At 40.1% G+C, this 18,728-nt stretch overlaps 1 protein-coding gene across 2 annotated transcripts in view; it reads left to right on the forward strand.

Annotated features, from left to right (window-relative positions):
• ARID5B (AT-rich interaction domain 5B) overlaps nucleotides 1-18,728 on the forward strand; it is a 193,671-nt gene that overhangs the window by 45,672 nt on the left and 129,271 nt on the right. The gene's annotated exons all lie outside the window — the stretch shown is intronic.

Raw genomic sequence — 18,728 nt, forward strand, 5'->3', positions numbered from 1 at the left:
TTTTGTATTTTTTCAGTAGAGATAGGGTTTCATGATGCTGGCCAGGCTGGTCACAAACTTGTAAACTCAAGTGATCTCCCGCCTTGGCCTCCCAAAGTGCTGGGATGACAGGTATGAGCCACTGTGTCCAATCCAGTATGTTTTCTAAGAAACTAGGAATACATATAGTTGTAACACATAAGGAATGAGATTATTCATTTCATTTGAAATTTAAATTTTGGCTTGACCGTCTAATCAAATAGTTGAATATTGCCCCGCAATAGTGGAAGAATGAGTGAGTAAAAGTGGCTCAAATAAGTAACATTCATTTATGCTGTCTACACCCAACCATCTCAGCTTTTCCTGCTAGAAAAGAGGTCTTTGTGAAATCTAACCAAGTCTGAGCCAATCAACAGCTGGTCATTGATACTGCTGCCCAGGTACTTATACTGCCATCACTCATGAAGGCGCAATCCAAGTTAAAACCCTTTCATTTGGAATTTCTGTTGACCTGAGGATTTTCTAGTGTTTCTTGCAGCCACGAAAGATTCTTAGAATTCCAGGTTCATTTCTTCTTTTGATGACAGACTGAAGATGGACCATCAACTGAAAAGAAGTTTGTAGAATTTTGGAATTTATTCTTACATTTCCATTTGGAGATGTCAGGGCGGAAGTAGAAAAAAAGTGAAATTGGAACTTTCTGTGCTATTTTTAGTATCCAGGCTACCAGTATTTACCTCTAGGATACAATGTATGAAAAAGGTAAACTCATGATTTTCTGAAACTCTATAGAATTGTCAGGCTCCAAGGGGCCTTCGTGAACCTTGTTTTCTCCTCTTTTTCCTTCTAACAGTCTTCAGTCCTCTCTTTTCAGTTCTTCCCTAAGATGTGCTTTCAGAATCCCTCACCATCACAGTTACTCATCTTAGGATACACTTTAGGTGATTTTGTTTGTTTGTTTGTTTTTGGGTTTTTTGAGATGGAGTTTTGCTCTGTCACCAGGTTGGAGGTGGCTCACTGCAACCTCCGCCTCCTGGGTTCAAGCGATTTCCCTGCCTCAGCCTCCCAAGTAGCTAGGACTACAGGCACGCACCACCATGTCTGGCTAATTTTTTTGTGTTTTAGTAGAGACGGGGCTTCACCGTGTTGGCCAGGATGGCCTTGATCTCTTGACCTCGTGATCTGCCCGCCTTGGCCTCACAAAGTGCTGGGATTACAGGTGTGAGCCACCATGCCCGGCCGAGGTGATTTTTTAATACCATTTAACTCATTTATATTGCAGGAGCTCATTTTTACTAAGAATCCTAGAGCCAGTATAGGAGTAGATTCTAGAGAAAGGCCCCAGTGATCCATTATGCATGGCCAGAACTCTAAGGAGCTGGCCTGGCGTCCTTCAGATACGACATGACATTAGCAAAACTACTGGACTCTTCTCTAGAGCTGTATGGCCTTGACCATTCCATACATAAGAGCAAAAAGGGGGAAAATATTCTGCCACTACACTCCCTGAAGTTTGGTACCTGTTTTTTTGTTTGTTTTTATGCACAGTAATACTAAATGTAGACTAGTATCTAATGAACATCATTGTTAATTAATATGGCAGCTACTGTGGCTCAATATCAATGTTGTGCCTTCTGAGCTTCTGTAGTTCCTGTAGTTGTTTACTCTAGCATTTAGGATAGAGCTTGCCCAAATTGATTTTTTGCCTCAATAATGGTCTACAGTTGAAGACCAGCTTGGTGTCTGAGAGTTTGTTTAAGCTATTCCAACCAAATAATATAAAAACTGACAAGTCTTCCCTAAATTATCGTATGTGATAGTTTAATCATGTTGTTCTCCTGGACTTAAGCTGTTCTTGTTTTTGTTTTGTTTTGTCTATTTTTTTCTGGCATTTTGTTTTTTTACAGCCATATCTATGATAAAAGACCATGATGGAGGCTGGGCACGGTGGCTTATGCCTGTAATCCCAGCACTTTGGGAGGCCAAGGCAGGTAGACCACTTGAGGTCAGGAGTTTGAGTCCAGCCTGACCAACATAGTAAAACCCCATTCCTACTAAAAATACAAAATTAGACAGACATAGCAGCACACATCCATAATCCCAGCTACTTGGGAGACCAAGGCAGGAGAATCACTTGAACCTGGGAGGCGGAGGTTTCAGTGAGTCGAGATTGTGCCATTGCACTCCAGCCTGGGCAACAAGAGTGAAACTTTGTCCGCCGCCCCCCATACCCCCACAAAAAAGACCGTGATGGATAAGACAGCCAATTCATAATTTTATTTTAGCTTCATTAATTTGAAATGTTAATTTCCCAAAGATCTGTCTGTGGAGATCGCCATCTGATGAGAAGCTAATCAAAAGATGAAAGAATAAATTCTGTTGTGGTCCTATTCCTTGCTATGCCTTCAGTTTCTTGCTGTGTACCTTGGATTGACTGGAAGCAAGTCTTATGCAGCCTTGGCTTTATGTAAGCTCATACACTTTCATTATCACTGATAGATTGCCAAACTTGGACCAGTAATTCTGTTTGCATTTATGATATAAGTGGGTCCACTGTGGAAGGACAAACCCAACTGATCCACCATGGTTTTTTTTTTTTTTTTTTTTTTTTTTTTTTTTTTTTTTTTTTTTTTTTGAGACAGAGGTTTGCTCCGTTGCCCATGCAGGAGTTCAGTGGTGTGATCTCGGCTGACTGCAACCTCCACCTCCCAGGTTCAAGTGATTCTCCTGCCTCAGCCTCCCAAGTAGCTGGGATTACAGACATGCGCCACCACGCCCAGCTAATTTTTGTATTTTTAGTAGAGACAGGGTTTCACCATGTTGGCCAGGCTGATCTTTAACTCCTAACCTGGTGATCTGCCCACCTCGGCTTCCCAAAGTGCTGGGATTATAGGCGTGAGCCACCACGCCTGACTCCGACCACCATGGTCTTTTAAATATCTTTTGAGAATGCAACATTGACTCTGTAACTCAGATGTGCTTTTAAAATGAGGTCTGGCTGGGGACAGTGGCTCACACCTATAACCCCAACACTCTGGAAGGCCGAGATGGGAGGATTGCTTGAGGTCAGGAGTTCAAGAGGAACCTGGGCAACATAGCAAGACCTGTCTCTGCAAAATATTTTTAAAAATTAGCTGAGTTTGGTGATGCCCAACTGTGGCCCCAGCTACTCAGGAGACTGAGGCAGGACAATCACTTATGCCCAGATGGACCATCAACTGAAAAGAAGTTTGCAGAACAAGGTTGCGGTGAGCTAAGATGATACCACTACACTCCAGTCTGGGCAACACAGTGAGACCCTGTCTCCAAAAATAAATAAATAAATAAATAAATAAATAAATAAATAAATAAATAAATAAAAATAAAATAAAAATGAGGCTTGATTCAGCAGTTCCCCTTTCAGCTGGAGGTGCATGATGCTTTTATTTTATCATGACTCTAAAATGTTTTTGTTTGCCTTCTACCTCTCACCTCATTACCCACTGTATGATTACCGACAGTGAGCCATTATTACAGCTGCTATCATGATAGCATCACCTTGGAACACAAAGCAGATATATCCTACATGTGAATTGATGTGGTTTTGCCCATGCGTTCTGTGAGCAGGTATCTGATTTGGGCATTTACTCTTAATACTTGGTGGTATTGACACTGATTCTTTTGAACAATTTGTTTAATCTGTTGGAGTACTTTTAAGTCTGAAGTTCTGTTGCGGCACATTAACTTTCCTAAATGTCAGATTCACTCCTCTCCCGTAACATTATGTGTTTAAGTCTGTAGTTTATGCAAGGTCGTTGCAGAGGAAAGCTGAGGTTTGGACTTCTAGCTTATTTTAATAAATGTATTTATTTAGGACAGACTGGAATAATAGTGCGTTTTCAAAGGCTTCGTGAAGTGCTTCATGCACAGTAGGGGCTGAGCAAATAGTGCTGATGATTTCAGGCTTTTCCTAGTTGCCTCACTGTGTGTTTTCATTTGGTGTGCTTGGATGAAGTGGTGTTGCTTCTTTCTTCCTTAAAACCCTGAGCCTGTGCCTTGCCTAGAACTCTCTTTCGTTGGACAGCCCCACTTGCTTTTTGAATTCGTAACTATTTCTATTATCTTTTACTTGTGACCTTTAAATATTGGCATTCCACTTAGGATCCCTGTTTCTCTGCAAACTTCATGCTTACTGGATAAAATACGAATGTTACAGGAGTATCCAGTGAACTTCCAGCTTCCATTTTCTTCTCTTTTTCATTAAGTAGCTTTCATTATTGTTATTTTTTGTTACTACCAATGTTATCCTTGTTTGTTCTAGAAAATATAGGCACTACTGACAAACAAAATGCAGAAAAATTAAAGTTGCCTATTTTCCTCCCACTCAGAAGTAAGTGCTGTTAGTATTCCTATATGTACCAATGTTTATGAATGCATGTATCAGTGAGAATTTACATGGATATTATATTTCCTCATGAAAATAAAATCTACTGTTTGGGAATCTACCTTCCCCCACTTAAGTTTGTACAGCGGTATTATAAATATGCCCCCATGTTGTAAAATATCCTATACAGGTTTTTTTGTGGGTTTTTTTTTTTTTTTTTTTGGCTGCTGAATATTTCATTATAGAGGTGTTTCATACTTTAATTATTGTTAGGCATTTCAGCTCCTTCTGATTCCTTTGAAACTCTTGTAGCTATGCACATCGCCATGACTATTTCTTTATACATTTGTAGCGGGGGATCACTGGTTCAAAGTGCACACAGAACGTTAACAGACACCTATCCCCTACCTTATCTCCTCTCATAAACCTTCTACCCCTAGCCTAACTAGTCTAACTGCCCCGTCTTCTTTCTCTTTAACCGCATATACTCAGTCCCCTGCCTTCCAGACTCTCCAGTGTGTTTTAAGTGGTTCATGCCTTTCTACTCTTGGAATGGCCTTTCTAGGACTCTTACCTGTGGGAATTCTGCCTTTCGTTTAAGACTTGTTAAGCCTCTGAAATCCTTCTCAGCCATCCAGCTCAGAGGAATTGCCCTGCTTTATTGAGCTCTTATCTTATCACATTTAGTGTCTCTACCACCTTATTGATCACCTTACTCTATACCTACCAATATAAAGCAGTATCTTTTTTTCATGTGTTTATCTTATCTTCCCAATAACAGTCTTAACTCTATAGTGTTAGCACTCAGACATCAAAGCTATACCTAGTAGGTTAAGTAAACATGCAGCTTTTACGATCAGACTTTCCTGAAATCTCTGGAGTTCTCTGTTCTTAGTCTACTTGAGACACCTATGCGCATTTGAAGGTTGATTTGATTTCTTTTAGAGCACTTCCTAAGATACTCTCTAGTGGAGGGGCTGTTTCATTGGTACCCTGTAGAAGCAGCAGCTACTTGGGGTATTAGGTTGCTAACTATTCTTGGTCTAATTAGTAGTCATCTATTCATCGTTCATTCTAGAAAAACACATTGAGAGATCATGTGAACATGGTTGAAGCTAGCCTGCTAGCCTGAGGATTGTAGATGGTATTATAGGTGTGTGTATGTGTGTGTGTGTGTGTGTGTGGACATTTTACATCTTAATAGTGGGACATATTAATGCCTTTCTCAAGGGAATCTTCTTCATGTTTCAGGATCATAGTAGTGACAAAAGTAGGCAGGGAAATAAATCCATACTGGATTTGTTCCATCTTACCTTTTTTTTATTAGCGGCTTGTTTGTAATCTTTTTTTAAGGTGACAGGTTATTAAGAAGGTGGTTGTAGTACGACATCCAGTGTTGCTTGATTCTAGGCAATCACACCGTTTTAATCTTCACCTCCCTTAAAATGGTTGCTTGCTAATCATGGCGGAGAATATTCTCCATCTTCCAACTACTCATTCTACAACTGTGGTTCACACAGAAAGTCTTCTGCTAGGCCTTACAAAAACAATGCTTCATGCCTGGCCTATTCTCTCAATAAGAAATAAAACATTGTTTTCATAGCAGGGCTGATAATAAGGCAGAGTTCAAAGCATGATGAAACATATACTTTTCTAGCAGAGAAAAACCTATAGTTACCTGGCTAATTAGCCATCACGTGATGGCTGTGTGTCTAAAGTTACAGGCTTTTCACGTGTGCATCCTGTGTGTGGGTTTCTTTCCTTTCTTTTTTTTTAATTGAGAGTGCTCATTTAGTTCCCATTGATTTGTATTAATGTTCCCATCAAAGATTTGGAAGAATGAGCAAACACAGAAGCTGCCATTTTAGGGTAGCTTCTTTTTGACCACTGTACTAAACCTCGGTAGTCAGTTATGTTGTAGCGGAAACAGCATGAAATTTACAAAGTAAGATGGACCTGGATTCAAGTCCTTGCTCCATAAACTGTATGGCCTTAAAAGCTTTCACTCTGCTTTGATTGCTTATCCGTAAATCAGGGTTAACAATACCCGTCTCACAGTTTTGTCTCACAGGACTTGGGAAGATTAGATTAGATCCTGTATAAGGGTACCCAACACACAGTGGGAGCACTTGGTCAACAATATTAGTTTCCTTTCCCCTTTCCTTTAGAAAGGTAAACCCTTATTCAAGAAAGCAAAGTGAGTAGATGCAACATAAAAAGAATACCAAGATAGAGATTACAGTAGTATGTTATTTCATTTTATTTAATTCGCAAACACTTGAGTTATCTATTATAAGACACTGAAATTGATTGAGGGTTAAGTGAGCCATGATCCCAGTTCTCTAGGGGTTGTTTTGAAGTTTTTAATGTGATTTTTTAAAAATATAAATTTCAGCAGGGCGCGGTGACTCACGCCTGTAATCCCAGCTTTTTGGGAGGCTGAGGTGGGCGGATCACCTGAGGTTGGGAGTTCGAGACCAGCCTGACCAACATGGAGAAACCCCGTCTCCACTAAAAATACAAAATTGGCTGGGCATGGTGGTGCATGCCTGTAATCCCAGCTACTTGGGAGGCTGAGGCAGGAGAATCACTTGAACCTGGGAGGTGGGAGTTGCAGTGAGCCAAGATTGTGCCATTGCACTCCAGCCTGGACAGCAAGAGTGAAACGCCGTCTCAAAAAAATAAATAAAAAAAAAATATATATATATATATATTTTTTGCTGCTAAAATTTACCCGTGTGTATTGTCCTGCAGACCTTCTGCTTTTTATTCCTCTGATCACTCTTAGATCATGATTAACAGCTGATGCTAGTTGGTTAGATTTGGTGCCAGGAATTCAGAATGTGCTTTGGAGGATCGCATGTAAGACATGTGTATTGCTAGCTCCTCTGATGCTTCTCTGGCTGTGAACTGGTGTTCTTGTGGTTTATTGGGTGTGCATGAGTAGGTGTGTGAATACGCTTGTGTGTTTGTGAAATCATCCAAAATTGAAATCTCTTTTGTCCTTGTGGTATCTATTTATTCCATAAGAAAGCAAATTATGGGCGTGAGCAGTGGCCTGTGATCCCAGCACTTTGAGGTAGGTGGATCACCTGGTGTCGGGAGTTCAAGACCAGCCTGACCAACATGGAGAAACCCCGTCTCTACTAAATATACAAAATTAGCTGGGCGTGGTGGCACATGCCTGTAATCCTAGCTGCTTGGGAGGATGAAGCAGGAGAATCGCTTGAACTGGGGAGGCAGAGGTCGTGGTGAAACGAGATCGCGCCATTGCACTCCAGCCTGGGCAACAAGAGCGAAACTCCATCTCCAAAAAAAAAAAAAAAAAAAAACAAGAAAGCAAACTATGATGTGCCATGGTTTTGTGTGTTGTTTTCTCTTAGAGGTTATGAGTAAGAATTTTAAATTTTAGAATAGCCTAAAAGATACTGTAGTAGCAAAATTTCTAAAACCTCAATAGCTGAACACAAGACTAACTTCTTGCTTATGTACCGTTCAATGTGGGGTACATAGGACTGTAAGAGCAGTTTTCCCCTCTTTGGGGTGACCCTGCTTTGGACTTCCATATACCAACACATGCTTCTGTGCTCACACAGAAAGGGAGAAAACAGGCAGAAATGGAGTGCTAGCAATTAAATGTTTATTAATACATACATTAACATGCAGTAACATGCATCACTTCTCACATTTCATTGATCAGTGAAGTGATTAACTTCATGCCCATGTCTTGACTTAAAGGAGGTGGGTGGGGGTGGGTATATGATCTTATAGCATTCTTAGAAGGAGAGGGGAATTGAATGTGAACGTTAGTAATATTTCACACATGCATTTAGGATAATGATGTATATCATAGGATAATAAAATCTCAGGGATGAAAGGAACTACAGATAATCTAGTTGCAAGATTTTACTAATAATTTACTACACTTACTACCTCTTCAATGCCCTTTGCAGAAATCCTTTTTTGTTTGTTTTTGTTTTTTGAGACGAGCTCTCCCTCTGTCACCCAGGCTGGAGTGCAGTGGCGCAGTCTCAACGCACTGCAACCTCCGGCTCCCGGGTTCAAGGGATTCTCCTGCCTCAGCCTCTTGAGTAGCTGGGATTACAAGCACCTGCCACCACGCCCAGCTAATTTTTGTATTTTTAGTAGAGATGGGGTTTCATCATACTAGCCAGGTTGGTCTCGAACTCCTCAGCTCAAGTGATCCACCCGCCTCAGCCTCTCAAAGTGCTGGGATTATAGGCGTGAGCCACTGCACCAGACCCAGAAATCTTGATTAGTTGACTTTTTAATATTTTCAATGACTGGGAATTTTTATTACTTTATGAGATAGTCCCATTATATCTTTTATCCATCTCTTTGTTAGACATTCTTCCTTTTGACAAATACATTTGACTCTGTGGTTTATAAGAGGGGTCCCCAACCCCCGGGCTGTGGACTGGTACTAGCCCCTGGCCTGTTAGGAACTTGGCCACACAGCAGAAAGTGAGCAGCCTGCCTGAACATTACTGCCTGAGTTCCACCTCCTGTCAAATCAGTGGTGGCATTAGATTATCACAGGAGTGCAAACCCTATTGCGAACTGTGCATGCACGGGATCTAGATTGTGTACTCCTTATGAGAATGTAACTAATGCCTGATGATCTGAAGTGGAACAGTTTCATCCTGAAACCATCCCCACACAGTCCTTAGAAAAACTGTCTTCTCCAAAACCGGTCCTTGGTACCAAAAAGTTTGGGGACCACTGGTTTATAGTATAAACAATTGTATTAACTGTATACTGTTGTTTCCAGTTCTATTCTTGTAACAACATGGCACAAATCACATTTTTTTTGTTCTTGATAGCACTTCAAATATTTTCATTTCAGTTTCCAGGCCTCCTCACCATTCTCTGTCCCCACTCCCAATTTTCCCTTCTCCAGGTCAAACACTAAAAACCTCAATCTAATATTCCTTATATAGTGTGATTTCTAGTTCCTTCACCTGTCTGGTGGCCCTTATCTAAAGAAATCTGAGTTGTCCCTGTCGCTCTCAAACTGTAACTACATTTGTCCGTATTTAAAGAAAAAGTGACATTTCAATCTGTTTCTCTCCTTAATTTTACTTTTTATATGATACACATGAAAATGTAAGTAAAAAATCCTTCTTCACCTCCTTTCCAGTCCCACTCCTCCTCCCAGAAATAACAAATTGCTAACAATTTGTGGGTATTCCTCCAGTTATCTGTGTGTATTTGTGTGTAAATTGGTTTTTGTTTTTTTGAAATAGGATCTCACTCTGTTGGGATCATGGCTCGCTGCAGCCTTAACTGCTTCCAGGTTCAAGTGATCCTCCCATCTCAGCCTCCTAAATTGTTTTTCTGAAAAGACAGGAACTTACTATGTGCTTTTTAGTATTTAACAGTAGTGCAGAGCTCTGCTGTCCAGTATGGTAGCTACTAGCCACAAGTAGCTACTGAGCATCTGAAATGTGGCTACTACAGTTGACAGTTTGGGTTTTACATTTTATTTAATTTTAACTAATTTCAGTTTAAAATAAAAAACTGAAGCAATGTAATTTTTTTTGTTTGTTTGTTAAACATAACTTTATTGTCGTGGTTTTTTGTTGTTGTTGTTGTTGTTGTTGAGATGGAGTCTCACTCTGTTGCCCAGGCTGGAGTGCAGCAGTGCGATCGCGGCTCACTGCAACTTCCGCCTCCCAGGTTCAAGCAATTCTTTTGCCTCAGCCTACTGAGTAGCTGGGACTACAGGTGCACACCACCATGGCTGGCTAATTTTTGTATTTTTAGTAGAGACAGAGTTTCACCATGTTGGCCACCCTGGTCTCGAACTCCTGGCCTCAGGTGATCCACCTGCCTCAGCCTCCCAAATTGCTGGGATTACAGGCGCAAGCCACTGCGCCTGGCCTGTCTTGGCACTGTAACTGTTATGTATTTAGCATGCAAAATGGATGTACTGTAAGTGCAAAATACACTGGATTTAAAAAACTTAGTATGAAAAAGAATGTATATCTCTCTAATAATTTTTATATAGATGGCATGTTGAAATAATATTTTTGATATGTTGGATTAAATAAAATATATTATTGTAATTAATTTGACCTTTTAAGAAATTTTAATGAAAATTTAAAATAATGTATGTGTCTCACTTTATATTTATATTGGACAGTGCTGATCTAGAGAGATTTGGACAAATGCAATGTTTAGCCCAATCTATTATTTTGAAGTGGAATCACCATTTCATGCACTGAGTGCTTCGTAAGGCCAGGGCACTATACTTGCTGTAGAAGAATATGAAGACGAAAGGGATCTAGTCACTGCCCTCAACCACGGCCTTCATTCTGAGGTTGTCTACCCGGTTGGTTGGTGGGTTTCCTCTTTTAGATTGGAGGGTTTCTGATTTTCATGCATGTGTAGGAAGGAAGGAACTCACAGGTAGCAGAACAAACAGCTACAACTATGTTATAAGGTAGAGTCTAGCCAGTGCATGGATGAAGGTGTAAGCAGTGTTCCAGGAGCTTGGATGAAGGTTGCGTAAGTACGTCTTGCCGGTGAACAACATTGTAAAAACTTAAAGAGTAGGCATTATGACCTCTTTTTCTTTCTTTCTTTCTTTTTGAGATGGATTCTCATGGATTGGTGTGATCTTGGCTCACTGCAACTTCTGCCTCCCAGGTTCAAGCAATTTTTATCCTCAGCCTCGCAAGTAGCTGGGATTACAGGTGCCCGCCACTGTGCCTGGCTAATTTTTGTATTTTTAGTTGAGACAGGGTTTCACCATCTTGGCCAGGCTGGTCTAGATCTCCTGACCTTGTGATCCACCTGCTTAGGCCTCCCAAAGTGCTGGGATTCTAGGAGTGAGCCACCGTGCCCGGCCATGACCTCTTTTTCATTGGTGGTAGTCTCATACACATGATTGTTGAATGAATCGGGAGACTCCCATCCCATGTACTCTTCCTATTCTACCAGGATATTACTAGAAATAAAGAATCTTGTGGTCAGCTCTGACTTAGATCTTCTTTTTGAAAGGCCTCTTCATCCCACTAGGAACTTATACTTAGTTCAAACCCATCTTTCTAAATAGAAACCCTGTGCTTGACGTTAAATACTGACCTTTTGTTGTCTCTGATAAGTGCATAGTGGTTCATTTTAAGGTTTTCTGGTTAACAGAAGAAATACGTATATTGTATATTCCTTGTCAAAATTCCTAATATTCCAACAAAGCTCTAGCACTTCCGTCCAGAAAGTGTTCTGAGGAGTTGAAGGCTCTTTCTTATTTGGATTTATTCAGTTTCATTTGTTTCGTAACTATGAAGACTGTCCAGGCCTACAGTGTCTGCTTTGGCAATGAAAGGCTGTCAGTTGAAGTTCAGAATGTTAATAATTTATCCTCTCATTCACTATCCTTGATTCATCACTGCAATATTTTCATATTCTTAGGGTACAACCTACAAGCTAGGAAAAAAAGTTAGCAATTTTAGATGGCAAATGATAGAACTTTTCCATGAAAATGTCAACTTTTTGCCTATATTCGTGGTTGCAAATGGGGCTAGTGTAGTTAATCAAATTGTTTCATATAAAACAATTTCTCTTGAAGGCAATGTTAGTGGTGGATTTCACAAAATCACAGAATTCACCTTGGGCAGAACTTTCTGGCTGAATAAAACTTCTCTCACATCTCTGTTCTGGGAGCGAAGTAGGGCTATTTGGTCTAGAATCTGTACTGTACAGTGTAGGTTCAGTGTTTGGCAGGAGATATACTGACAGTCATTATTCCCCCACCCCACCTTCAAAAACCCTGTAACTTGGGCTACATGTCAAGTGCCTAAATGTTGTGCTGGGAAATAACCTGAGTAATAGGATCTTAATTAAGAACTGATGGATAATTTTTGTGGCGATGCCACCCCCTGCCAAAATCTGCATGCAGAATTTTATATTTCAACACACATTTTCTTGGGCGACCATTCATAGCATAGCATTCGTCTGATTCTGAAAGGTATCGATGATGATTTTAAAGGTTATGATATACCCTTTTAAATGCCCAATTATCAGTTACTGTTCTCCCCAAGAAGCCACTCAGGCATCTCAGTTAAATTTTATTTACTGTATTTTCCTAATAGTTCACACATGTGATAGGGAGGACAGGTAGTTGGTCACCTAGTCTAGTGGGGCTATAACTTGGAAGGGCAGCATGGATGACTTTGAGAATCTAAAGAACCCTATGGACTGTCCACCCAGAAAACGTTTACATCCACAAAATTTGAATGACATTTGAGGACACTTGTGAACAGCCCCCTCCTGAAGTTGGTCCATGCTCTCTTGGTTAAGGACTGCTGGATAATTTCCTTTAAGAATACAGAACCATTATGCTATGAAGAAGGAAAACAAGGATGATGTGTGTCTACCTGCTTGGTTGGTGGGTTTCCTCTTTCAGATTGGAGAGTTTCTGGTTTTCATGCATGTGTAGGAAGGAAGGGCATGCCTGTCTTATTTCATATATTTTTCTTTTATATTTTCAAATTATACGTTTTGACGGCAGGAGACAATAGGTAATATTCATTCTCTACTGTCTGGACAGTCTGGAAATACCATGTACAGTAATGTCTTCAATAGTTACTTTCTCTTTAGAAAGCTCCAAGGAAGCTCGCAACAGTAGGAAGCCCTACTGAAACTCCTTTTGGTAAAGTGGAGCACATTTTGTAATGGAAACACATTTTCTATGGCTTAATTTTTATATATAGGGTTTGCATAAAATGAGACCTGCCTAAGGATTCTTTTGGAAGCCTTTTGCCTCTTTTAACAGCAATATGTTTATTATAGGAATCAGTCTCCTGCTCACTATTCTAAATATTTATAAGATTACAAGTTTTATCTTTTAAGTAGGGAGTTCTGCATATTGTTTTTGGTCAAAATGTAGCCTGCCTCCTTGAGCATGAGTTGAAGCCCAAGATGAGAAGCACCTTTTTTTCCCACTGTAACCAAGATCTCATCTGCTGTTTACTAGATTAGGCTACTTGAAGGGAAGGGAATGAGGGCCCCCTTCTTTTAATCCAGGACATTGTCAGATATATCATAGGTGCTCCATATGTATGTTGGATGAATGGATGGATGACTAGACCTTAAATCTTGTACTTGGCGGCAACATAACGTAGTGGTAAGGGACTAAAAGTCTGGCAGACATAGACTAGCACTCTGGATCCCCGATCTCTAGCTTTATGCCCTTCGGCAAGTTGTAGAGTATCAGTTTTCTCATCTGTAAAATGAGTATAATAAATTTTATCTCATAGGGATATTGTAGGATTTAATAACATATAGAATCCCAGGTGCTTAAGGACATTTTCTGGTGCCATAAAGCACTTGATACATGGTAGCACTGTTAAACTCTTAAGCCTTAAATCAGGATATCCTAGACTTTAGTCATTTATAAAGCAACTTTATAGTTCTTGCCATACCAATAACACTCTGTTTTATTATTTATGTAATTTTTCTTTAAATTAATTGCTTTTTAACTTAAATAACTTTAAGTAGGAAATTTTATATCATCACCGTAAATGGAAAACGTGTATCACTTGCTATAATTAATGGTGAAGGTAAATATGTAATCCTTAAAATAAAAAATATGTTTATCCATGCACCACCTAACACTGACTTGGGTACCACTAGTGTATACCACAGTTAAGTCATTTCCTTTGAGGCTTTTCTCTTGGGCAACAGCCTAACCTAGGTTATTGATAGTTTTGAGACCTTCTCAGACCATGCAAGCCTCATGTCAACAACAAGCTAGAAAGGGTTAGAACCGGTGGCACTGAATTAATCTATAGGCTCAGGAGTGTAACTGCCACACAGATGTGAAGTCTGAAAATAACCCACCGTGCACCTGCCCTTTTCGTGTGTCAGTTACAGTGTGAACTGAGCACCAGAGGACGAAATGCTGTAGGAACAGTAAAGGCATGAATCTTACCTTCCAAATGCTCAGACTCTCATCAATGGTTTGATATCTAGCCCCTTGATTGGGCTTGGGGACCTAAGCATCTCTATTCTGGGCAATTTCTTTTTTTTTTTTTTTTTTTTTTTTTTTGAGACTGAGTGTCGCTCTTGTTGCCCAAGCTGGAGTGCAATGGCGCAATCCCAGCTCACTGCAACCTCCGCCTCCCGGGTTCCAGTGATTCTCCTGCCTCAGCCTCCCGAGTAGCTGAGATTACAGGCACCCGCCACCACACCCAAATAATTTTTGTATTTTTAGTAGAAACAGGTTTTCACCATGTTAGCCAGGCTGGTGTCGAACTCCTGACCTCAGGTGATCTGCCCAGCCTAGGCCTCCCAAAGTGCTGGGATTACAGGCGTGAGCCACCACAACCAGCCTTCTGGGCAATTTCTGAATATAGATCTTAGTAGGGTGAGGGAAAAGGTAATTATTACTACCAACTAACCCCAAACAGCTATTGCATAACATTGCACAACTGAGTCCTGGGTAAAATGAGCTTCTTTAGAAATTGCCTCGCCAAAGGTGATTTGCCGAGGTTGAATCTTTCAGATTGTCTGGATTGGAACAACCCTCTTGCCCAAGCACCGAGCTTAAGCTAGATAAAAGGAAATAAACACTGCTTTTAAAGGGAGTGCACTTTAGCGGCACACAAAAAACAAAGGTGAAGGCTCACATCTGTGTTGCATTGCATAATTGATAAAAGCTGAAGCACCATTAGAAACAGCCTCATCCATACTCCTCTCCTAATCATTTAAATATGTACAGCATGTTTTAGGACGCTTGTTAATGACTCTACGGGCACGTTGGTAGTCAGAACATTACATGTGGGTTTGAGAAATAGGCCTGGATCATTTGCCAGACAATCTAATTCTGACAATGTAGTAGTGAAGGCCATCTTCAATTTGACTGTGCTCCACTCTGTTATGCTGTGAAAGTAAAAGATAATTCAGCTGAGCATTCTGCCGTTGGCTAGAAACACCGCAGTTCAGAATACAAATATTATGCAGGTAAATGAATCATTAAAAGAATAGTGGCATAAAATATCTGACAGATGAACTCCCAAAGTTTGGACTAGAATAAATTTTCCCATATATGAGCAGTACCTTCAGCCATCGACTAACAGCATTAGTTATCTGTTAAGTCGCCAAAAAGCATTTATGGTCTTAGAGTAAATGATTGGTAATTATGACTTACAAGGCTATAAATACATGGAGTGGATTTGGTGATATCATAATAAACCACAAAAGAAACTGCAGTGGTTTCTAATGTTAGTAGAACCTTAAGAAATATTTAGAGCCGTGTTCACAGCACTGCAGTTGGCTTTTTTCTTTTTTTCTGGGGGTGCGTGATTGGTGTTTTGTCAAAATGTGCAACTCTACTAATGGACTCAACTCAACTAATGGAAATTGGGGCCAATGAGAGTGTCCTGACTGAGATTAGGTCCTCAATTTGTATGACGTGTGCTTCAACAAATAGAAAATATGCTTAAAGAAAAATAAGATATTCCCTCATGTCTCTCTTTTTTAGTTCCCTAATTTCTGATTCCTTTCTTTCGAATAAGTTTTCTATAAGTTAAAAAAGACAACAATGAAAGGCCCTGTTCCTCTCAGCTTCCTGACCCCAGTTTGGCTGGTTTATCTCCTGTTTTAGATTCTACAAAGGAGAACATTACTCATGCTTGGTTCTGGACTTTGTTTCCCTACCTGTTACCTCCTGGTCTAATGGCAGAGATACTGAAAGGGGCACAGACCCCCACCAGCCAACTGACCTAGCTTATGGCCACAGAAAGAGCAGCGTGTCCCTGGGGCAGTGAGAGCAAGACTGCACCCAGAACCACTGTCTCATGACACCACCCCACATCTTAGTTGAAGATCCGGATGGGCAGTTGACCTATATATAAGGTCAGTGTCACTCCGCCACTGGACCAGCTTGGCAGAGCATCGTAGATTCGAGTAAAGAGCAAGACAATTCTTTGTAAAGCCATTGGCCCCACAGAAAGCTCCATGGAAAATGATACATGCAGGTGTTAGTGGGAGGTTGAGAACTGCTTGGTGCATTGATTTCTGTGCCTGTGTCCTGATTTCAGGAAACTTCAGTCATCTTTGACTACTGTCATTACTCTAGCCCCTTCTGTGTGCAGTTACTATAATTGTATCTAGTGTGTTCAAGGCGCCGGGGAAGAAATGACCTGTGACCCCAGTGTACCTACAGCCTTGGCGTCCTTAGCAACACTCAGTTAAAGGAGCTTATACACAGAGACAGATGTGCCTGGTGTGAAAAACATTGCCAGGATCTGCCCCAGAGTAATTTTATTTTTGCAGGTTTCTGTGGTCCTCAAATCCCTTTTAGATTTGCACCTTTCTTGATTTTGAAGTCTGGGGTCAAATATGGAGACCAGCTTACTGGATAATCAGATGTAGCGGGGAGAGAATCAGCACATTAGCAACTGTAGGGACTAGGCAGGCACCAGTCTGAATGGACACAAACCTTAGGGCCACAATAGCAGCCAGGGACCCCTGGTGTGTGTCAGGAATTAACCCTTCAGTGTCTGGACTATATGGTGTCCAGGAGCTCCCAAAGGAAGACCAGGGATGGGGAGGAAGAGTCAGGGAGCACTAGGGAGAGGAGATGGGGCAGGGGCTATTTATTAACCTGCAGGGACGTCTCTTGAGTATTTTAAACTGATGAGGCCATTCTAGCGCGTTCTAGCCCTCGCTGCAGTCCTGGTGTCAGCGCATTAACACAGGGGCAGGAATCTGTCTAGGTTCTGTTTGTAGCTTACTGAAATCCTACCCTATAATGCTTAACTGAATAGTGCTCTTCAAAATGCACCAACTAAAAATAGTTTCATCTGCAGTGTGAACATAGTTTCATATTTATACTAGCATCTGGCCTAAGGAATTGAATACTCCATTTTTTAAATAGCTTCACTCCAGCTCTGGAATACTCTGAGAAGAAAATCTCCCCCAAACACCTTGTTTACATAGGCATGCTTAAATGCAAACAAGCTCCCTTTTTAAAATGCAGAAGAATATTAATTTGTGAGGCAATGGTGCTTTGGGGTAGTTTTTTGGTGAGTGAAAGTAAGAGGGTTAAGTAGAGAATGAATTTTTAAAATGTCGACCTAGTAAACGATTTCTGAGATGCCTATTATGTTTTAAATTTTTCATTTTCCTACATTTGATTCACGAACACATTAATTGTATGTGTGAATTTGGAATGCCTTCTTTACCTTTACATGTGAAGCCAGTTAGAATGAAGTTCTTGGGAAGAAAAATTTATGCTGCCGCTAATGCCTAACAATAATAGAAATATAAGCCTAGATATACTTTAACTTTTTCTACCAGCAAATGCTTTGGGGCCGGAAATCATTTGCCAGCAGGCAATGAATGTACTTTTGTTAGTCTTAGGGGGATACTAATGGTTAGTCCCCATGAAGAAAAATGTGAAAATAACACACCAAAAGGTAAACATTACGAATGGATGGCTAATGATTAGCTGTTACAGTCCAAAGGGGCAGGGTATTTTTTTTATAGTTTTATGACCCTTGCCCAGCCTTTATTGAAAGAACATTGTATGTTCAGAGTTATATATTTCAAACGTACATCTCCTTTGAATATCCCTCTTTAAACATAATAGGAAATTTTTTCCACGTTCATTTTATTTGTAGAGAGAGGGGGATGTTAAATGTATACTAGTTTTAACTCTGTGTTAAAGAGGAGGAGCAATTATTTTTTTAATTCCCATTCATGAACCCACAGAGTAAGATATAATAATATACCTTTACCCTCCATCCACCCCAGCCATCCTGAAAATGAGTGACTGTTAGGGCAGTATGATTCCTCTGTCAGGTAGAGGAGTTAGTATTTGGTACATTACTATAGTTATGATATGTCCCTCTCAGAAGTGAATGGTTTTTGTGCATATAGGTCAATTCAGAAAAATAATACTTTTTTCTATTTAAAATAAAAATGGCATTTTTGAGTCCCCAGGGTTCTATTTTTACAACTCACAGGAAGTACTTTAGTAAATAAAAGAATGTCAGTAGAACACTGGCCACTAAAATGTTAACATATGGGTATATTTGAGGAGTAGTAACATAAAGGCAACTTTTCAGTCATTGATGCTAAAATTAGATTTGAGGCCATAATCTCAAGTAGGCCAGGGGTTGTTTTTCATGGTCTATGAAAATAAATGTTTTGGTTGAACTAAAGTTATGTGCATTATCTGGGAAACATTGAAATGTCTTAATTTAGACATCACTTTCATTTTTCACCAGTGGGACTTTTCTAGATGAAAATCTAATCTCATTCTAAATCATCCTTTTAAAATGTTTTTCCCTTACAAATGTAATATATTTGTATTACAGAAAGTAAAGATATGCAAAAAGAAGAAATAAAAATC

This window comes from Rhinopithecus roxellana, chromosome 11 (genome assembly GCF_007565055.1).
Source record: "Rhinopithecus roxellana isolate Shanxi Qingling chromosome 11, ASM756505v1, whole genome shotgun sequence".
Classification (NCBI taxonomy): domain Eukaryota; kingdom Metazoa; phylum Chordata; class Mammalia; order Primates; family Cercopithecidae; genus Rhinopithecus; species Rhinopithecus roxellana.